Below are 14,704 nucleotides of genomic sequence, written 5' to 3'. Positions count from 1 at the left end.
TGTAGGACAAATAAAGGGCAGGTAGGGCAGATGTAGGGATGTAGGGCAAATATAGGGGATGTAGGGCAGATAATACAGGGCTGAGATAGAGCGATTTGCTTTGGCAATGTAAACATGTGTTTCCCATGCCAATAAAACCATTTGAATTTAATTTAATTGAGAGCAAGATAGAGAGAGAGAGAGAGAGAGAGAGAGAGACACACATTAAGAGAGAGAGAGAGAGAGAGAGAGAGAGCGAGAGAGAGACACACACATTAAATGGTAACAGAAGGATAACGTCACTAGCTCCCAAATGTAGGCATGCTGGTCTGGAGAAAAAGGCTCGCAGCTCTGTTATCCGTGGTCACAGAGAGCGTGGGGGAGGAAGACACTTGGACCAAGGAGTCGTGTGGGTAGAAGAAACACACGGCGTTATCCAAAAAGAGAACTTCTAACCCAAAGACAGCGGTTTTCAAAAAATATTTAGGCTAGCTGGATTTTTTTATTGGAAAGAGAGCATATTGATCGCCGGACGTTTTGCACAACTTGGAAAACCTATTCGTAAGTAAGGGGAAGGATTTATTCTGCAATTCAATACGCTTTTCGTCTATTCTTCCCGTTATTCATTTACACAGATTTCCTATTCACTTTGTTTCCCCCTTTTCACATTTTCAACAACGCTCAGCCTACTTTTGAACTATGTTAATTTCATTGTAAATGTTGGCCTAATTACTTTCATTTGTCTGAGAGCTGCTGGTTCGGCGTTTTTCCCAGTCGCTGAAAGGGAAACTCGTGGCAGGAAAGCCGACCAGAATGACGAATAGTTTGCCAGGCAACGTTGCACATTCTAGCATACTTTTCCATTATTTTTTTTCTGACACGAATACAATCAGCTGTTGCTGTTATCACGTTATTAATGTTAGTAATAGGCCTATGTATAATAGTTATTTTAGCAGAGCTCCTGTCAAATGAACTGTCAAATTAATTATTAACACATCAGTAATAGGACACAAAGGAAAGTCAATTGCCTTCACAATGAATGACATTTCATGAAAAAAACACATTAGCCTATTTATATACAACAAACAGTCAACTCATAATGTAAACAAAGCAGATGTGGTTGTGACTGAGGCAGATGTAGCTGTTTTTCTAACTGACCTTGTGAATGGACAGTTTGGCGGTTCTCAAAATGGTCCAGAGGCAACTCCCTGAACTGTGATTTGGAATATCTAAACCTGCATTTAGACTGTTGACTGGTCAAACTGAATGACTAGCTCATAACAAACTGAGGAAGTCTAAAGAACTTTCCTAGAGGGGCTCATAAGATTGAAGGTTTTGACCTTACTCCCCCTTCCCCCACTTCAAACCAACAACCTGAAAATAGATTCCACCTGTGTGCTGTGTGTGTGCTCCTACACACTTGTGTAAACCTTAGTGTGCTAGAGCCCTGGGGGGGGGGGTAAGAAATATTAGATTACCAACTAAGGTGAAGCTTTTTGACCCCTGTATTGTCAACCTTATAATAGTCAGGATATAGAGATTGTGTCCCATAAAAAAAAACATCCCATATATTAGATCTCATTTATAGGCCAGCCTGACCCCCTCCCCTTTCCTTTGTTAGCCAGCCATAACTCTGCAGGGGGAGTTGGCAGCCAATACAATTGTCTAAAGAATCCAAACTGAAATGCCGCAGTGAAATACTGATTTGTATGAATAATGGATGTGGCAATGTGTTGAATGAGAATGCTTGTTCTTGTCCCAAGGCTCAAGCCATTGAAGGAGTGTGTACTGTATAGCAACGATCAGTAGGTAATCAATATCCATTCACCTAAGAGAACAGTTCTAGACCCGGTGTTAACTTTGAATTCGCTGTGTTGCACTTTATTTTTGTCACGACTTCTGCCGAAGTTGATGCCTCTCCTTGTTCGGGCGGTGCTCGGCGGTCGACGTCACCGTTCTTCTAGCCATCATTGAGCCATTTTTCATTTTCCATTGGTTTTGTCTTGTCTTCCTACACACCTGGTTCCAATCCCATTCATTACATGTTGTGTATTTAACCCTCTGTTTCCCCTCATGTCCTTGTCAGAGATTGTTTGTTGTTATGCTCGTGATAATAGATTGGTGCGCGACGGGTTCTTGTACCCACGTTTATTTTATTATGTACTTTGGTTTTGGAGGTTTTGTTTTACGTTATTAAACTACTCCATTTATACCAACTTTGATTCTCCTGCGCCTGACTTCCCTGCCACCTACTCACACGGCATGACCATTTTTCTTCTCTTTCTTTCCCGTCACTGTACTTGCATGAATACACAAAACACATTTAGAAAGACAGGACCTTTAAAGTGAGATGCTAAATATGCTACCATTCATTGTCACATTATAGCCAACCGTGGATGTGTGGCAGTCGCTGGCTGCAGCACAGTCACTGTGTAGTCTCGATCTCAAGTTGACACTTTCCTTCCTGGTACGTTTGTTTGACGCAATTTCTTTATCACCATCTTTAACGGGCACCCAGTTGTGGTTTAGAAGTTTAATGGCATCATTGAATGGGTGACTTTACAGTATCTAAGAATAAAAATGACAGCCGTTGGCAGGCAGGCTGGTTGTTGGACCACTGGCAGTGGCTAGAGCTGGAGGGCCGAGGCACGTGTTGTCCCTCAGGGTTCCGTGTTTGGACCAATAAAAAACCCAGAATAAAACAGGCTTCAATCATTACAGGCCTGCTGGAGAAGGCTGGAGAATGTTCCTCTGGTCTGCTCTGTTCAGCTCTGACCTCAGGAAAAGGGGAAAATACAAGCGACCTACTGCTGGCTGCCTTGGCAGGCTAGGAGTACAGGCTAGGAGTACAGGCTAGGAGTGCAGGCTAGGAGTACAGGCTAGGAGTGCAGGCTAGGAGTGCAGGCTAGGAGTACAGGCTAGGAGTGCAGGCTAGGAGTACAGGCTAGGAGTGCAGGCTAGGAGTGCAGGCTAGGAGTACAGGCTAGGAGTGCAGGCTAGGAGTGCAGGCTAGGAGTGCAGGCTAGGAGTGCAGGCTAGGAGTGCAGACTAGGAGTGCAGACTAGGAGTGCAGGCTAGGAGTGCAGAAAAGTTATTTAATGTTGTTTTTTTGTTCTTCTTCCTTTGCCTAAACAGAATGGTGAATTATCAAAGAGTGGAAAAAATCTTACCAGCCTCTGCTCTTTTTTCCCCGGCCTGCTTGGTGCTGTGTGGGTGCAGTTGGCGATTCTTTTAACGTCACATAAAACCTCTTCGTCTTTGACTGGCAACCAGTTCATACAGACCACATAGTCTGCTCCATACAGACCACATAGTCTGCTCTCCAAACTTCAGCTTTTCTGCTCTTTGATGATATCGTCTGTGTGTGTGTCATTAGCCCAGGCCCCTGACCTCACTTTATAGTTTTCGTCAATATGTTCCCCTTTGGCATGGCGACGCTTAAAGCAACTTTTAATTGGAGGGTTTGGTGCAGTGGTACACATACACACCTTCTCAAAGCCCACAGTGGTCCGGCCTTTTCCAAATATAAACATTTGCTATGATGAGTATGTTAACATCAATATTTGGAGCGGGCTCTTAGCCGAAATCTGATCCCGTCTCTATCAGTGTGTGCGTGAAACCAGAGGCCGGACCACAGGCTTGGAGTGACAGGTCTGTAAAATTGGCTTATTAAATGGAGTCTGTGGGGTCAGGGGTCAGACAGTAGTGTGGAGGCAAGGTCCAACATCTGGTGTACTGTTTGGCACCACAGGACCCCACTACCCACTACTAGAGGAGATAGTCCTGATAACAAGGCTGTTTGGTTTGTATCAGATTGCCTGAAGGGGAATTAAAAAGGAGTCAGTAATACTCCATACTCCATTTTTTTTACTCCTATTTTACCACACCAGGGTTTGAAGTTTAAAGCTGGTATTCTATAAGAGATGCCGTTACTCAAGCTGTAGAGAAGTTCTGGTTTTCAGTACTGGTCAGCCCCTTCAACCACTGTTTGCATTATACTGCTTCAAACTAAAGTGTTCCAGATGCAGGAGGGGGACAGTAACAAACATGATCATTTTCACTTTCACTGACTCACTGCTACATCTGTTTTTGACATGGTCATTGTCCCCCCCCTCGATATTTTTTGATTTTTGTGTGCGACTTGGTCGGCTAGAAGTCTTTCAACAACAAACCCCAGGAAGTGCTCTAATCAATCCAACACGTGAAATTAATCGTTTTCAGCGTGTCTTGTTTCCCGAAGATCCGTTAATTGGCAATACAACCGCCATACTACCTCTGAGGAGGGCTGCGTTGGAACACAGGCAGGCAGACCTACTGACGGACTCTAACTGGGTCACATTACGTTAGGAGGTTTTCCGTCCCAGCCTCCCAAAAGGAGCAGTTGTGATTGAATTAAAAGCGTCTGTCTATCCGATGGCTTTATAGACCCACAGAGAGTTGGGAGGGTTGGGAGATGAGGTGGCCTACCTCATACAGGTGTCTCTGGAAAAGTCTCTCTCACTGTTATTCAGCAGCAGAGCAGAGTGGAAAAGGAGAGCAGTAGAATGGGAAGACTATTGTCCTCTCTTATTATTTGTGTGTGTATGTGCATGCATATGTGTGTTAGTGTGTGTGTGTATGCGTGTGTACAGTGTAAATGTGTTACAGTGGTTTTATGGCAGGCCAGTGCTATGTAAAAGGTCAAAGGAGTGGAAGCAGCTCAAGTGATGAAGTTTTCTATGATGGTCTAAAGAAGATGAAGAGTTTCTCTATAGATTTCACAACCATCCTGCTCAGAGCCATGTTCACTTGATCATAGTAATGAAAATAACTGTATAGAAGAGTGAATACCACATTCTTTCTCTCAGTCACAGCCTCTCTCTCTCAATTCAATTCCATTCAAAGGGATTTATTGACATGGGAAACATATGTTTACATTGCCAAAACAAGTGAACTAGATAATAAACAAAAGTGAAATAAACAATAAAAATGAACAGTAGACATTACACTCACAGAAGTTCCAAAAGAATAGAGACATTTCAAATGTCATATTATGTCTATATGCAGTGTTGTAACGATGTGCAAATAGTTAAAGTACAAAAGGGGAAATAAACAAACATAAATATGGGTTGTATTTACAATGGTGTTTGTTTTTCACAGGTTGCCCTTTTATTGGGGCAACAGGTCACAAATCTTGCTGCTGGGATGACACACAGGTATTTCCCTTCTCTCTCTCTCTCTCTCTCTCTCTCTCTCTCTCTCTCTCTCTCTCTCTCTCTCTCTCTCTCTCTCTCTCTACTCTAGGGCAGTCATGCACACTGATAAGATTAGGCAGCGTCTGCATTAATCACTCGCTTCTCCTCTCTCTCTCTCCCTGAGTGTACTTTACTTTTCACTCTTTTGTCTGACAAATTTTTCCTCCTCTCCCGCTGTCCTTTGGGTTCCGTGGCTCCCAGAGATGAGGCTCTGCTGGGGGTAAAACACTCCCGACCCCTTCCTGGCTCCTACTGGCCCCCAGCCTGGTGCCGTTACTGGGAAACCAGCAGGGTGGTGCTCACACAATAGACAGACAGCAGCCTTTCTCAGCTGACCTATCATAGAATTTAGTTTCAGATTAGTTGTTTGTATTTCCACTTGGTGTGGCAAAAACTGTGTGGATCTGTTATTTCTGCACGTAACATGCTCAGTGAATACAACTGGGAGTCTCATGATCCACTTAAACTGGTTTCCTTATTGCCAATATGACTGTGACACTTAATAACAATGGAAATTCTTTCCTTTATGGATTCTGAGTTCCTTGTAGAATGATCCTTTCAGCCATCCTTAGGTTGCCGTGGTAGCAGATGTTCTGTCTGGGGTTTATGGGTATTGATTGGCTGGAACTCAAGTGTGCCGGGCCTCAGCCTCACAGCTGTATGCTAATGAGGAGAGAGATTACAGCCAATCAGCGACACCTGGCCCTCTGTGCCTGGCGGTAAGGAGATTATCATATAGTGTGTGTGTCTGATTATGAAAAATATGCTTTGTGTTGGGTTTTATACTGGTGTTGAAGATGACAGGCTACATGATTGTAGTTGTTAGTCAGACTTTGGGATATGAATGCTTTGTGTTGTCGTCCGTTTCTGGTTTATATCTGAAAGATAGAACTGCTTCACTGTTGATACAGAAATCAACTCCACCCTCCTGTAGAAGTCAAGAAGTCTAATCAAGCTCTGACAACTCTTTTCTAGCTTACCGTTAGTTTACGTGCAGGGCCTCGGTGAAAAACCTCCTGCAGGGCCCAGGCCACATCACTCACAATGACTGAACTGTCCCCATCTTTTTAGGACCTGGCCTTCTCCGTCTCCATGACTACCCTACCATAGTTTATCACCTGCAGCTAGGGCCTAGTGCCGACATCATAGCGCTACAGTCACAAACCAACTGCCATAACGGTCTCTCTCTCTCCCTCCACCTCCCCTCTTGGCCCACTACCTTCTGCTAAAGACAGGCTGTCTTCTTCCAGTCTAGTGTTAGATGACTCATTCAAAGTGAATAGTATTTCAGTGTGAGAGCTGTATGAGTGATGTCCAACTGTAAACCAGGGTCTACTAGTTATGCTCCTTTCACATTGACGAGAGTTAAGGAGATTCTCCAGACACATCACTGTCATCATAGGCGGCGCATCCAATAGCTAAGCTTCCCCTAAAGTCAATTCAATTGAACTTGCTAAAATTATAATTACTCCTGTCTATAAAAATGTTTATACAATCCATAAAATCACTACACCAGAGAGCATGATTTATCCACAGAGGATCATTAGCTTATTTGAATAAATAGCTGTGGATTGTTTTAAAGGCCAGCACATAACCTACAATCGGGAAGTGCACAATTCGGGAAGCACGCAGTTGGGAAACGCTGTCATAAGCGTCGTAATGATCGGACCAAACTGCAGCGGGGATGTGAATCATTTTCTTGATTTATTAAAGAAATGAACACTGAACAAAAGAATTACGAAAAACAGTCCTGTAAGGTACATAGACTATACATGGAACAACCACCCATAAACACGAGAAAATAAACCCACTTAAATATTGCCTCCAATTAGAAGCAACGACAACCAGCTGCTTCTAATTGGAGGTCGTTCCCAAAACTAACCTAGAAATAGAAAACTAGAAAACCCACATAGAAATAGAAAACATAGAACATAAACCAAAAACCCCGAAACACACAAAACAAACACCCCCTGCCACGCCCTGACCAAACTACAATAACAAATAGCCCCTTTTACTGGTCAGGACGTGACAAACGCACAAATAGCTGATTGTTGATTTGTGACTGTCAGTATAAACCGTCTAAAACAGGCAACTCTAACCTGTCTTTAGTTAGGCTATGAAAATGTGCAACTCCCAATAGGCTATTGTGCGAACAGTTGCACAGATGGTTCCAGTCAAGATAAGGTCGTTTTTATTGATCTCAGTTTGTCAGTGTCAACAGATTAGCTTAATCTGTCATTTTTGTGGTATTGAAGATTCTGCTTTTGGCTTCAGTCATGGGGAGTAAAGTGGGTTGAATTGCATGAAATGTCTTTATAAAAGGGCACATTTTTCTCAGCCTTTTCTAGCTGGGGCTGAGCTCTGGATGTGTGCAAAGAAAAGAGAAGAAACGGTCTTTTTTACGAACAGTGAGTCAGTAATATTATTAGCATAACTTATGACTATCCAATCTACTCATCACATTAGGAATAGTAGACTATCTTACATGAGTCTGAAAATGTGATGATAGATGCATGGAATGCTTAATCATGAAGGTGATTATCTTTGTGATTTTTGTTGTTGTTGTTGCTTTCCCTAATTTGAAACTCACACGCTGCCTATGACTGTAACTTGCAAATGTCTCACGTCTCGTCCAACAGCTGCCCACCTCCTAGCAGGGCAGTTTATTGTAAACTGAATTGTCTCGTTCAGCCCAGCACTCCTACTGTATGAATTGTAATAGCAGAGCAATGTTTTTCAAACAGCTGAAATGTATAGACATTTTCCTAATATTTGAGACTTGTTTTATAGTTTTTATATGAAATTGCTGTTGGTGACTAGCGCTATGACGTCGGCACTAGGCCCTAGCTGCAGGTGATAAACTATGGTAGGGTAGTCATGGAGACGGAGAAAGCCAGCTCCTAAACAGAGGGGGACAGTTCAGTCATTGTGAGTGAGTGGCCTGGGCCCTGCAGGAGGTTTTGTGTAGTTTCACATAGTAAATATGTTTCTATTGATTTCCATTGATTATGTCTAATCAATCCAAATGGAAATTCTCATAATACAATAAAATAACCCCCGAGAGCTAGTGTTTAGAAAGTGTTTTTGAATAAGGCCCACTGTTTCCACTCATATTGACTGGAAACTTAAAGCCCTGATCTCTGGTCTCTGTATATAGGCCAGGGTAATGGTGTGTACCAGGCTCTCTCTGTATATAGGCCAGGGTAATGGTGTGTACCAGGCTCTCTCTGTGTATAGGCCAGGGTAATGGTGTGTACCAGGCTCTCTCTGTGTATAGGCCAGGGTAATGGCATGTACCAGGCTCTCTCTGTGTATAGGCCAGGGTAATGGTATGTAGCAGGTCTCTCTGTATATAGGCCAGGGTAATGATGTGTATCATCTCTCTCTGTATATAGGCCAGGGTAATGGTGTGTATCATCTCTCTCTGTATATAGGCCAGGGTAATGGTGTGTATCATCTCTCTCTGTGTATAGGTCAGGGTAATGGTGTGTATCATCTCTCTCTCTGTATATAGGCCAGGGTAATGGTGTGTATCATCTCTCTCTGTGTATAGGTCAGGGTAATGGTGTGTATCATCTCTCTCTGTGTATAGGCCAGGGTAATGGTGTGTACCAGGCTCTCTCTGTATATAGGCCAGGGTAATGGTGTGTACCAGGCTCTCTCTGTGTATAGGCCAGGGTAATGGTGTGTATCATCTCTCTCTGTGTATAGGTCAGGGTAATGGTGTGTATCATCTCTCTCTGTGTATAGGCCAGGGTAATGGTGTGTATCATCTCTCTCTGTGTATAGGTCAGGGTGATGGTGTGTAGCAGGCCTCTCTGTGTATAGGCCAGAGTAATGGTGTGTACCAGGCTCTCTCTGTGTAATGTATAGGGTTATCTTAATGGTGTGTGCAGCTGTGAATGGATTTGTAGTTGAGAGAAAGAGTCTCCAGGGTTGGCTGCCGCTCCTGCTGCTGCAGGCGACTGGAGAGCACTCACACTGGACCGGACAGGGGCGAGATATAGCGTTATAATACCAGAGGACTAGAGACACACACACATACATACACACGTACACACACATGCACTTACACATGACCATGCCTAATATGATTCAATAAGATTTGAAGCTTGTTTTTATTGTCTCTAATTCTTCATGTTAGACTGCCCAAGGACAAACTGGGAGATTTTAAGAGACAGATATCGCTGCACAGACAGAGTCAGATGCAGTCTGATTGTTAGCAATGGCCTAAGTCTAGTTAAACCCACATAAAACACCACCGTGTCCCAAGGCCCCCAGAACTCATATCCCTCTCAGTCTCATATGAATACAGGACTAATTTAATTTAGCTGGAATTTGCCAAAGCAGTTATCTCACCACCACACTGCCTCTCCTCTCCTAATCAGCAGATGTATCCTGTTTGATGAAATCTCAGGTGCTGTACGGGCAGCCGGACACTGACACACTTTCAGTAAGTAAACAAACACTGAAAAAACTGACAAGGTTTCAGCTTCACCTCCAGCTCACCTCCCTCCCTCCCTCCCTCCCTCTTCCATTGTCTTTAAACCTGGTCTACTTATGTCAGGGAGGCTTCTTGGGAGGCTACATTAGTTCAGTGGGCCGGCCTGTTGGCTGGCTCAAAGATATACTACATGACCAAAAGTATGTGGACACCTGTTCGTCAAACATTTCATTCCAAAATCAATCATGTGCATTAATATGGAGTTAGTACCCCTTTTGCTGCTATAACAACCTCGAAGGCTTTCCACTAGATGTTGGAACATTGTTGCGGGGACTTGCTTCCATTCAGCCACAAGAGTATTAGTGAGGTTGGGCATTGATATTAGTCCGGGCTCGCAGTCGGCGTTCCAGTTCATCTCAAAGGTGTCCGATGGGGTTGGGGTCTGGGCTCTGTGAAGGCCAGTCAATTTCTTTCACACTGATCTCGACAAACAATTTCTGTATCGACTTCGCTTTGTGCACGGGGGCATTGTCATGCTGAAACAGGAAAGGGCCTTCCGCAAACTGTTGCCACAAAGTTGGAAGCACAGAATCGTGTAGAATGTCATTGTATGCTGTAGCGTTAAGATTTCCCTTCACTGGAACTAAGGGGCCTAGCCCGAACCATGAAAAACAGCCCCAGACCATTATTCCTCCTCCACCAAACTTTACAGTTGGCACTATGCATTCGGGCAGGTAGTGTTCTCCGGCATCCGCCAAACCCAGATTTGTCCACCGAACTGCCACATGGTGAATCGTGAGTCATCACTCCAAAGAACGTGTTTCCTCTGCTCCAGAGTCCAATGGCGGCGAGCTTTACACCACTCCAGCCTACGCTTGGCATTGCGCATGGTGATCTTAGGCTTGCATGCGGCTGCTCGGCCATGGAAACCCAACGAACAGTTCTTGTTGCAACCGAGGACAGACAATTTTTACGAGCTATGTGCTTCTGCACTCGGCGGCCTCGTTCTGTGAGCTTGTGTGGCCTACCACTTTGCGGCTGAGCCATTGTTGCTCCTAGACATTTCCACTTCACAATAATAGAACTTACAGTTTACCAGGGCAGCTCTAGCAGGGAAGAAATTTGGCAAACTGACTTGTTGGAAAGGTGACATCCTATGACGGTACCACGTTGAAAGTCACTGAGCTCTTCAGTACGGGCCATTCCACTGCCAATGTTTGTCTATGGAGATTGCATGGCTGTGTGCTAGGTTTTATACACCTCTCAGCAACGGGTGTGGCTGAAATAGCCAAATCAACTAATTTGAAGGGGTGTCCACATACTTTTGGTGATGTAGTGTATCTGCAACCCAGACTGTGTGTGTGCATGCTGCTATCTGCAGCCATCAGAAGTGCTTACATATTGCCTCAGGTAAATGAGTGCTGCTGTTCCCTGTCTGAGTAAGGAGGACTATCTCTGTCTTGTTATCTCTCTCTCTCTGTCTGGTTCTCATCGCCTCTTTTACTAAGGGCTTTTACACAGGCTTCTTCACAATGCTTGCTGCTTGCATATGGTTACCTCTTCCTCAAGGAGGCCAGTCTTGAGACGGGGTGTTTGTTTGTGTAGGGTTACCTTTAGAGACGGAAGACTCATGTGCTTGTATGCTGCAGTTATCCAGGCTGATTGCAGAAGATAAGGGATGTGTGTTTGCTGTCATTAGAGAAAGTGAGAGAAGATCGAGAGAGGGGGGATAGAGAAAGAATAGAGAGAAGTATGAGAAGGAGAGAGGAAGAATAAAGAGATAAAGAAAGAGAGAAAGTAGAGAGGGAAAGGAAGAAGGTAGAGGGGCTTAAAGATGCAGAGAGGTAGTGAAAGAGGGGTGGGACAGGGAGGGAGGGAGGGAGATGCTTTGTTTCACAATTATCCTGCACAGCCCAGGGGCGGCAGTGAAGGTCAGACATCTGTGATCCATCTCCCAGAGTTCCCAGTCTGGAACCCTACACTCTGGTGCTCTCACCCTCCTCCCCCCACTCGCTCTCGTCTTTTCTCTCTCAGCCTCCACCCTCCACCTGCCCTCGCCTTTTCTCTCTCAGCCTCCTCCCTCCACCCGCCCTCGCCTTTTCTCTCTCAGCCTCCTCCCTCCCCCACCCTCGCCTTTTCTCTCTGACTCCTCTCTCCACCCGCCCTTGCCTTTTCTCTATCCCCCGTACTCCCTCATCCTCCACCCGCAGTCACCTTTTTCTCTCTCCCTCTCGCTCACTCTCCCTTTCTGTCTCCTTCTCGTCTGGCCCTGTCTCTCTATCTCCCTCAGCCCTCCTTTTATCTCTCCCTCTTCCTCTCTTCCAGCCCTCTCCATCTCTGCTTTTTGCTTTCTGACATCATCCCTCTGTAGTCTCTAGGGGTTTGTAAAGAAAGGGTTTTAGTGGCAGGCAGTTAGCTGTCGCCCCTCTCTGTAAACACTGTGTGATCCTCTGCTCTGTAGACAGACATTACAGGCTCCATTATAGCCTTGTTATTGTAAAGTCATCAGATTCCTGGAGGAAAATGGCCTGTGTTACTGAAGGGGGAGGCTAGGAGTGGCTTCTATACTGCTGAGAAGTATTGAATACCTCAGTACAATAGAAACTGATCACAGTCAATACTCAGGAAGAACAGAAATAGGATTGGTCTGGACCAGGAAGGAAGAGAGGAAGGAGGACATGTTTCTGGTCCAAAAGTGGATGTCTTCTCCTGGCCCAGGTCCAGACCAGGAGTATTAACCTCCCATCCCTTGTTACCAGACTGTTATTAGCCGTGCGTGTGTGTGTGCGTGCGTGTCTGCGTATCTGCGTGTCTGCGTCTGCATCTGCGTCTGTGTGTGTGTCTGTGTGACCTACATATCTCCTCAGTCTCCATGCTAAGTCTGTCAGAGAACACAGTAGTCTCTCTCTGACTCCCAGGCATCATAGATCCATCTTAAGTCTGTCTGAAAACAGACATCATGAAGTTATTATGAATCACCCCATTCCCACATTCACAGCACTCTTTAAATCAGCAGGCCAAATGTCTTCACCAGCATGTGTTTGTGTGTGTGTGTGTGTGTGTGTGTGTGTGTGTGTGTGTGTGTGTGTGTGTGTGTGTGTGTGTGTGTGTGTGTGTGTGTGTGTGTGTGTGTGTGTGTGTGTGTGTCTTTGCGTACCTCTGCTGTTGTATTTTGCTCTGTTCTCCTGTCTTGGCTGCATGCGATCAGGAAACTCAGCTCATTCTCTCAGTTGGAACAATTAAGTCAACACAGCAGCACACTGACCAGAAGCCCCCAGTCACTGAGTTCATCATTATCTTCTCTTGTACTGGCCAGTAGAGTGGTGTGCTGCTGGAAGATGCTGTGTCTTTGTTACAGATGTGTTTCTGGCAGTACAGATGTAGGATCTTAATTTGATCACTCTTTTGTTGCTGAGAATCTTCCCACAAAACAGGAAATTCAAACTTGTAGTGTATTCACGGTTTAAAAAGGCTTTTAAAGTTCGTAAATTATGCTTTAAAATGTCTGACTTGATTTGCCATAACCAAAAATGTCTCAACTGGTATCCTTATCAGTCAGGAGAGGCCTTGATGTTAGGGAGTCAATCCACTACATAATTGCTCTTCTCATACACAGAGAGAACACTTCTTTCTATTCTAAGAAATTATGATATCCAACATCTTAAGAAAATATAATGATATAAAACATGTTAAGAAAATATAATGACATAAAACATGTTAAGAAAATATAATGACATAAAACATGTTAAGAAAATATAATGATATAAAACATGTTAAGAAAATATAATGATATAAAACATGTTAAGATATAAGCCAGTGTTATAGGACCGTGATTTTTTTGAACATACTAAAACATGCTCGAGTCAATTAGTCAGTTTCCAACAAACCCCTACAAAAAATGTCCATTAATGATAATCCACAAAATAATTCACATTTCCTGTTGTTGCAGGATTATTTTCCTGCTCTAGCAAGCTGGTTCCAAATGAACATCCTACATCTGTAGCTGGCCGAGCAGACAGACAGAGAGACAGGTCCTCATTGTTAGGTTGATGCTGTCCAGCCATCTGTGCTGCTCCACAGTCTCTACTCTACTCCGCTATTAAAGTAATCACTGCAAGTTGACGTCATCTGTCTCTGTGTGAGTTCGTTGGTGGTCTGCGGGCAACACACACACACACACACACACACACACACACACACACACACACACACACACACACACACACACACACACACACACACACACACACACACACACACACACACACACACACACACTGTACATGCCAGCCAGCCACACACACAAGTACAGTGCACGAATGCATGCATATATACAACTTACACACATACAACGTACACACACCTCAATAAAGACAGAGAGGAAATGAGAGAGTGTGTGTGTAATCATTGAGTTGTGCGTATTGCCTAAGGGTGGTTTTGCACACCTTGTATTTTAACGTTACAGCTGGTGTGCTGTCTAAATGGCCAAAGTTACAAAGCAGTGAAGTGAAGGCGTGACTGTCATCAGGAGAACTAGGTTTATTTTGCAGAGGCAACCAAGTGGTCTTGGATGTGATGATGACATTATAAAGGGACAGAGTTCTATCTCCCTCTCACAACTGGTTTGTTCCTCTGTTTGCTGCTCGGTGGAGACTGTGACTTAGTGACAGTATAGGCGGCAGGTAGACTAGCGGTTAGAGAGGTGAGCCAGCAACTGGAGTGTTGCCAGTTTGAATCCTGGGTCCGACTGGAAAAATCTGTTGGCAAAGGTTGCTGGTATCAAATCCTAGATGTCATTGCCTGCTGTTGTGTCCCTGAGCAAGGCACTTAACCCCCCACAACAACATCTCCCCGGGTGCCCAGTGTGGCAGCCCCCTGCACCTCTCCCAAACATGTATGTGTGTCTTTCGGAGGGGTTTGGTTAAAAGCGGAAATCAAATTTCGGTTGGACACTGTGTACAATTGACCAGTAATATTAAGTATATGTTTTCCTGTAGAGCAGTCCTAATATAAAGCACACATCCTGAGGTAGGAGCAAAGAGTGATA

General features: G+C 44.4%; 1 protein-coding gene across 4 annotated transcripts in view; it reads left to right on the top strand.

Moving 5' to 3' along the window:
• Positions 1-254: 254 nt before the first annotated feature.
• LOC106568131 (LHFPL tetraspan subfamily member 2) overlaps positions 255-14,704 on the top strand; it is an 82,384-nt gene continuing 67,934 nt past the window's right edge. For 2 of the 4 annotated variants that reach the window (XM_045692146.1, XM_014138166.2), the window contains exon 1: positions 255-540. The gene's annotated coding sequence lies outside the window, so the exon portion shown is untranslated. Of the gene's footprint in view, positions 545-14,704 lie in introns of all 4 variants that reach the window. The other 2 variants (XM_014138192.2, XM_014138173.2) reach the window with 2 other exon arrangements.

This window comes from Salmo salar, chromosome ssa01 (assembly GCF_905237065.1).
Source record: "Salmo salar chromosome ssa01, Ssal_v3.1, whole genome shotgun sequence".
NCBI classification, from domain to species: Eukaryota; Metazoa; Chordata; class Actinopteri; order Salmoniformes; family Salmonidae; genus Salmo; species Salmo salar.
Note: the sequence above shows the minus strand (reverse complement) of the source record. Positions and strands in the feature narration are given on the sequence as shown.